The 8,634-nt window shown below is 40.7% G+C and overlaps 1 pseudogene; it reads left to right on the forward strand.

Moving 5' to 3' along the window:
- The first annotated feature begins 646 nt into the window (after positions 1–646).
- Positions 647–4,892, forward strand: LOC138804851 (myelin protein zero-like protein 3; annotated as a pseudogene).
- Positions 4,893–8,634: the final 3,742 nt, after the last annotated feature.

Raw genomic sequence — 8,634 nt, forward strand, 5'->3', positions numbered from 1 at the left:
GGAGATAAGAATCTTGCAGACTTTGCTGCCTAGGGTGATTTTGAACCGTGATCCTCAGGTATCAGTCTGCTGATGAGTTAGGATTACAGGCTTGAATCTGAAAGACAAGATGACTGTTCTGAAGATTGTCCTATATTGGTTATAGGGCTGTGGGCCTGAATGGACTTATGCAGTTAATGCTAGGCAGATCAGTCATCTGGAAGCATGTGTCCCTTCTTAACCCTGATTGTCCCTCAGAACAGATAGGTGATGCTTTCAGAGCAAGAACCAGTTTGTACCAGCTCAACAGACGTCCTCACTATATATGTCTTATTCAACAACTATTGGGTTGCTTATATTATCAAGACATTTTCTTTCTTAAGAACTTTTTTATTGTAAGATTGCAATAAATACAGATTCATCATGGTCTAGGAATACATGTCTGCTATCAGCTTTAATATCAAAGCCACATAGCTGTTCCAAATCATGTTTTATTGATCTTAAAGTAGTTCTTGAATATTAGTCTTTATTAGTAATGATATTATTAATGTAAGTATTAAAGTTCTTCAAACATATTTCTCTTATTAAATGAATCCTTACAGTAACATTGAAAGCATCTTCTGGAGCAGCATTGGAAAAGATACTTGGATAATACTAAGAATGAAGGATGAGAAGTGTGAAAAACAGAACTAAGAATTACCAGTGTGACTGGGAAACATCTTCTACAGAGCAGAATCCCAGATTTCTGGAAACATATCATGTGAGAACAGGGCTTCAAACAGTACATGTGACCACATGGGTGAGCCTCAGTGTTGCCACATAGATGTTATTCCTATATGAAAGTCTCAGGTTCGATGGGCTTTCACAACCCCAGATTTATGAAAGTTTGTTGTCTTCTTTCCTTCAATATTACTTCATACTTTGCTATTGAGTGTAATTATTCTTTTAAAACATGAAAACTCAACACCATCTCTTGGACTGAGGCATTTACTGTCTCCCTATGAATAGATCTGTTATTTAAGAGGCTTCCTTGGGCTGGGTAGGTGGCTCAGTGGTGGAGCAATTGCTTTGCATGTTTGAGGCCCTGGGTTCGATTCCTCAGCACCACATAAGCAGAAAAAATGCCAGAAGTGGCGCTATGGTTCAAGTGGTATAGTGCTAGCCTTGAGCTGAAGAGCTGCGGGACAGCATCCAGGCCCAGAGTTCAGGCCCCACGAACGGACAACCCCCCCCAAAAAGAGGCTTCTTTACAGGTGCCAGTGCCTCCCTCCTTTAATACTAGCTTCTCAGGAGGCTGGGATCTGAAGGTCACAGTTGAAGCCTGCCTGGGTGGGAAAGTCCATCAGATTCTCATCTCTAATCAACTACCAAAAAAGCCAGAAGTGGAGCTGTGGCAGAGGTGGTAGAACACTCGGCTGGAGCAAAAAACGCATAAGGATAGGCAGCACCCAGCCTGATCCTGAGCCCCAGACCCGCCTTCAGGCACACACACACACACACACACACACACACACACACACAAACACACACACACACACACACACACACACACAAACACACACACACACACACACACACACACACACACACAAGTGGCTTTCTGCCAGACATGTCATGTGGGCCCATGAAATGGTTGGAGACCCCTCTTCAAATGGACTTGCCCTTGTATTTACTCCAGTAATGTGGAAATTGACTCTCAGTCACCTATAGGTCCATTGGTTTAGGATTTGTACTTTGCATCCCACTTCCTCTGCTTGTTTTTTGAGGTGAGTCTTGTAGCTCAACACAGATGTCAATACACTTCAAGATACTGCTTACGGTCTCAAGGCCTGCATTCACACTACACATGGAAAAATAAAACATGACCTGAGAGCCTCTGCTTACTCTGAGGGCCAGCTATCCAAGCAACGGCAGCTTCCTATGAATGGCAAACTGGAATCCAGGCTCAGGTTGTTCACAACAGACAGATGTGAGTTGTGTAAGGCTTGAATTGTTCTAAGGAAAAGCAGAGAATGGACGAAGGCAGAGGAACTGGGAAAAGACAATCTACCCTCCCATGTTTCCTTGCAGTTCCTGGTCCACATTATATCCTTTGCTAATTGCTCTGCTGTGTGTGTGTGTGTGTGTGTGTGTGTGTATGTGTGTGTGTGTGTGTGTGTGTGTTTGAGAGTGTCAGTGAATGTTTGCATGTGTACAGTGGTTCTTGGCCTTGAATTAAGGGGCTGGACACTGGGAAGGTAGGGTGAATATGAGCAAGTACATCATATGCGTGTGTGGAAGTAACTCCATCAAACCTCTGAGTGTGCAACTAGTATATACTAATAAAAGTGAAAAAATGATTAAGCAATGCTCAAAATCCTCCATAAGCTATTTAGAGATAACTTTAAAAAAGGATCAGGAAGCATAGTTGGTAGGGGATATGAAAAATCTGTAGTTAAAACTGTGGGATCATTCAAGCAAGGTGCTGGTGGCTCATGCTTGTACTCGTAGATATTCAAGAGGCTGAGATCTAAGGATCATTATTTGAAACCTGACCAGGCTGAAAAGTAATCACACTCTATATAAGATATACTACTCAGAAAAAGCTCAAAGTGGCACTCTGAGGCTTAAGCAGTAGAGTGCCCAAATTCAAACCACAGGACTGGCAGAAAATAAAAGAAATAGTCCAAACTTAAGATGTCTAAGGAGTTTTAGACTAAATGTTGTATATAAACAAGTTACTATATTTTGGGGCTCATTTGTTGTTGTTGTTTTAAATATATTATGTATATTCTTCCCCCTATGATATATCCCCATTTGACTTTGAATTGACTTTGATACCGTGCACCTTGTATATACATTTTTCTAATTTGGGGAGGGGAACCAAAATAACAAATTGCTGAAACAAGGACACAGGATGACCCATTGCAACAATGATATCCATAGGACAGTATGTTAGAAATGAACTTTACAACATTGGGTAGGGAAGGGTGGAGGGGAAGGTAAGGGATAGTAGAAAAAAACAAGGGAAGGGGTAACAATGCTTGACTAGAAATGTACTCATTGCCTTATTCATGTATCTGTAGCATTTCTATAGAATCTTCACAATAAAATAAGATTTAGAAAATGAAAAATATCTAGTTACAGCTAAAGTACGAAAGGAAAAATCCGTTCATTCATTTGCCTGTGGCAACAGAAATTAGAAATACACAGTCAATAGATATTTATTGCAAATCCCACACGGATTCATGCCCATGGCTACTTCACCCTCCTTGTCTTCAGGGGAAAGTCAGGAGGAATCAGTACAAGCTTCCTATCCAATCGCAGTCTACTCAATTCCTGTACCAAGACTGCCATCTGTAGTACATCAGATGGAAAAAGTTAACATTCCGTCTAAAAGGGTCTCAAATGAGCCCTATAAACCATAGCCTCCAACTGTCCTGATTTAACTCTTATTTCCTTTCCCAAGCTACAAATACATATAAACTTGTGGAGGGCTCTACAGAGATGGACAAAGACTTATAAAACATATATTGTTTCACACCTGTAGAAAATTAAAACTAGACCCTTATAAAGCACACTGAACAAGAATCAACTCCAAAGGGATCAAAGACCTCAGAGCCAAAGCAGATACCCTGAAAACATTACAGGAAGGAAAAGGAGAAACTCCAGGGCTCCTTGGCACTTGTCAAAAGTTTCTTAATAAAGACCCAGACACACATAAAATCAAAGAAAGGTTGGACAAATGAGATTGCATGAAACTGCAGACCGTCTGCACGACAAAGGACATAGCTATCAAGATCAAGAGAAAGCCCAAGGATTTGGAGAAGATCTTCACTAGGCTTACAATGGACAAGGATCTCATATCTAACATATAATTAGACCTCAAATAATTAAACCCTCCAAAAACAAATCCTCAAAGAAAAACTGCCCGATAAATAAGTGGGCTAAAGACTTAAAGAAAAAGGTCTGAAGAGGAAATAGGAATGGCCAATAGATACATGAAGAAATGATCAAATTCTTTAGCCATAAAAGAAATGAAAATCAAGACAACGTTGAGATTCCACCTCACCCAAGTTTGAATGGCTATAATCAACAAATTTAATAATAACTGATACTGGAGGGGATGTGGTTAAAGGGAACGTCCTGCATTGTTGGGGGGAGTGTAAACTTGTTCAACCACTTTGGAAGGCAGCACAACCATGTTTATTGCAGCATTATTTAGCAAAACTAAGATATGGAACCAACCAGATGCCCCTCAGTATATGAATGGATCAAGAAAATATACACAATGGAATTCTATGCCTCCATCAGAAAGAATTAGGCAGGTACCTGAGGAGCAGCAGGGATGCTGCTGATCAGAGCCGCTTGAGACTAGGGCTGCACCTTCTCTGCCCTGATAGGCATCCTACTCTTGCAGGATTAGTGCAGCTGCTGACATACGAGGTTATGTTGGAGAAAATGTCAAGTTGAGATGTACCTTCAAGTCATCTTCATATGTCACTGACAAACTGACCATAGACTGTAAGTACCGTCCTCCCAGCAGCAGTTGCACCAAATCTATTTTTCACTATCAGTCTTTCCATTACCCAACCACAGCAGGCACTTTTCTGGATCAGATCTCCTGGGATGGAAATGCATACAAAGGGGATGCATCCATAAGCATAAGCAACCCTAACCTGATGGACAATAGGACATTCAGCTGTGCTGTGAAGAATCTCCCAGATGTGCACCATGACATCCCCCTGACGGAACTAACAATCACAGAAAGGGGTTTTGGTACCATGCTGTCCTCTGTGGCCCTTCTTTCTATTCTTGTTTTCATTCCCTCAGCAGTAGTTATTGTTCTGCTGCTTGTGAGAATATCAAGGAAGGCTGCAGGGATGAAAAAGCGGAGGGCTATAAGACGAAGTCTTGGAGTTCCAGGAAGATAGCAGAGGAGAAAGTGGAGGTTAAACAACTCTCGCATAGAAAGCAGTTTTAGTGTTCCAGTGAACAGTCCTAAGTCAGAGAATCACAAGTGTTCCATCACAGTACAGAGAGTTAGGCCAGAGAGGGAAAATCCTGGCAAGGAGACAGATCTGAGCACTTGCCAGTAGTCGCGGCTGTGGCTGTGGCTGCAGCGGTGGCAGCCGTAGCCACCATACCTGCAACACAGAGAGTCCGGGACGAAAGAGCCAGATTCGGCAGGTGAGCAAATTCTATTCAACACCAGCAAGAACCGACAAGGAGCAATCATCTTCATCCAGCAGTTAGCAGACCAGAGACAACCCAGGAACCAAGACTCGGCGTGAGTAGAAGCCTGACGTCCTCACTCCTTCTCAGAGAGAAGAGGAGGGAAGACACCTCTCATCCCCCACTACCAGAGATCTCCATCTTTGATACTGACAAGGGCCTGGCTGCGCTGCTAGCTCCAACTCAGGCCTTGGAAGAAAACTAGAGTCATTTAGGAGCTCACAAGGACCTAACCTGATGTGCCAGACTCAGCTCAACCCAGGGAAAAGTCACCCAGCTCAGGCTGTCAGACCCAGGAGTGGCTTTCTTCACTAGGAAACAGAGCGACAGGCTGTCCATCCCTTTAGCAGACTCTACAATCAATTGAAATTCAGTAAACATAAATCCTGACAATGGCTCCAGGCTGGGCTCTGTGAGTGTCTCAGGAGCTAACCCTTCAGGGAAAATCTAATTTTTACTGAAAGGCCTCCACTCTACCCAGAACCTAGCCTCATCACAGCATCTCCAAAGTAGAGGAAACATCCATCTCCCTCTTGTGATACTCAAAACAGATTTCCCTCCCATTGAACTATACTGGGAGGAGGATCACAAAATCCTGGGTAAAGCAGAGCATTTTTGTGCCTTCTCAAACAAACTGACTTAAGAAACCAACCAAGCCACAGGAAAATCAAACACCACAAGTAGACCAGAGACTCCAACAAGAGGCTAGTAATGGACACAAGGGAAATACAGGACTTTCCTAACCCTGCCCAAAAAATCAAAGAATTTTTTTTTTTTACCTTTCATAAATTTTTTTTCTAAAACTTCTTTTAATTTTTACCTTTAAAAAAATTGTTTTCTAGTAACTTTTTTTTCTCCCTCTTATAATTTTTATTTTAGGGGTATATGTGTGTGTGCATGTTTTCTTTCTTTTTTTTTTGCTTTTTAAAAAATTATATTTTTTTGTTTAGCTCTACTGAACTTTTAATCTTTTTTCTTCCTCATTCTTTTCACCTTTTCTTCTCTTTCATTCTTCTTTGTGAGACTTAATTGCTGTTCTGCACATCCTCAGATTACCCGTAGTCGATTATTAGACCTTATCCCCCACAGAGTACACAATTAATCAAGAAATATATTAATCAATTCAAAACCTCTTAGACTTACATTCTTTAGTAGCAGTACTAACTCTTTATACCTATATAATATTTTAATTATTTTTATTGTTAAGTTTTTCAGGTCTCCTTCATATCCCTCCACTTCTCTAATTATATCCTCATTCTTTTTGTATTGTCTGATATATTTATTCATTCATTTCAGTAATCAATAGCACCAGATAGTTAGTTTAAATATATGAGTGCCATTTTACCAATCACAGTTTTTCCTCTTGAAATGGAATTAATCATGGAAAAATAGTCATGTCCTCTTCTGTGAGAAACCTGAGACCTTTTATACCCCAGCTTAAGAATGTAAAACAATAAAAATCACACATAATTTTTTCCTCTCTAAGAAGACCAAAAGCCAGGAATGTGCTTTTTATAAGACAGTGACATGAACAAAACATTATGTCAAAAAACAAACTTTACAACTTTGGCCATTGGGGGAGTGAGATGGGAAGGGAGGGAGAGGGGAAAGGATGGGAAGGTGAAACAAAGGAGGAGGCAACAATGCTTGATAAGAAATGTATTCATTACCTTGCCCAGGTAATTGTAACTCTTCTGTATGGTATTTTCACAATAAAAGAAGAAAAAGAGAACAAAAGGCAAAACAAAAAAAGCAGTGACACTTGTCAGTTCCTTGTGGAGTGGTAATTCCCAAGGCCACCATTTATAAGGAACAATGGTTTCATATAGATGGGCTGAAGATGTCACACAGCTAAGACTATTCCCATGAAGAGATTATGTAGACACTATCTTTTTTTTTTTGGGGGGGGTCCGGTCGTGGGGCCTGAACTCTGGGCCTGGGCGCTGTCCCTCAGCTCTTCAGCTCAAGGCTAGCGCTCTACCTCTTGAGCCACAGTGCCACTTCCGGCTTTTTTCTTTTTGCTTATGTGGTGCTAAGGAATCAAACCCAGGGCCTCAGGCATACAAGGCAAGCGCTCTACCACTGAGCCACCTTCCCAGCCCCCTATAGACACTATCTTTATTGCACCTTTTCCCATGGTCTTACTCTTCCCAACTCTTTTGTTGTTGTTTTAACAGAACATCACTATTTCCATTTCAACCATCCACCAAATCTCCTTTAACACGCTGAGTATTTATTTTAGAGAAATAAAGCTTTAAGAAAAATTAATATGATTTCCAAAAAGCATGAAAGACACGAGCTAAGTTAAGAAGTTGTCAAATCAGACAGGGAAGATTGAGAAGATTGAGTAAGCACTTAGCTTGGTTTCCTAACCATGACAAAATCTTTAGACTCAGTGAGTGGACACATGATTCTGCACATAATCACTGAAGTGAGACCACAGAATGACAATGGTTCCTGGGCTACTTCTTTACTCTTCTGGTCTGACACCCTATTCTCTGCGGGTACTAAGTTATTTATGCTCTCTTCAATCCCTTCAAGTGACTACCGGTTTATAGGCATGCACAAGGTAGGCTTGTTCTTCTTTTTGAAATTTGTTTTAGGTTCAGAGAGACATATTTTTATTCTGTAATTCAATACTTTTTGCCTACAAACAAAAATCACAAGAAAAAGTCATCTAAAAGAGGCATTCTTGGTTAAAGGCATCCTAGATGGTAATCTCCAAACTCTGATAACATATTTCACTCTTTGTTTTGACATCCTTTTGCGTTCTTCCCCAACATTTTTTTAAAAATTTGAACTCAGGGCTTGGGAATCTGTCTCTGTTTCCTTTTTCCCCTCTCAAAGTTAATGCTTTACCACCTGAACCACAGCTTCTCTTGTAGATTTTTTGGTTGTTAAATGGAGACAATTGAACCATGATCCTCAGATCTCACCCTCTGAGTAGCTAGGATTTCCCAATGAAGTTTTAGTCAAAGCCATGGCAGTGTCAATACCCTTGAAGACATAACATACATCTTATGAACAAAGACATTCTCAACACCATCACAGCACAACAACTGATGTCAGGGACTTTACAAAGCAATACATTACTACTATCCATATCTCCTTCAAACTACAGTATCACATACTGCAGCTGGCTATTCAGGCTCACTGGTTGCCTAGAACTGCCTACAGCAGTTTCTGCTTTCCTATTAATTTGACTTGAAACATGAAGATAAGGACTTACTTTGTTCAATATCCCTCAATTTGAATCTCTTAGATGTTTTGCCTAATTTGCTGTTTATCGATTTTTAACTTGAAGTGATAGTGTGCTCATGTCAGAGCAACCTTTTTATTTCTCCCTTTGATTGGTTTACTTTAACCATTTGATTAAGAGAGCTATTATATGGCTATCAGGGGGTAGCAGAGAGAGGGGAAGGCCAAGTAGACAGGCTAAAT

The sequence above is a fragment of the Dipodomys merriami genome, unplaced genomic scaffold (assembly GCF_024711535.1).
Source record: "Dipodomys merriami isolate MVZ:Mamm:240054 unplaced genomic scaffold, mDipMer1.0.p SCAF_374, whole genome shotgun sequence".
NCBI lineage: Eukaryota > Metazoa > Chordata > Mammalia > Rodentia > Heteromyidae > Dipodomys > Dipodomys merriami.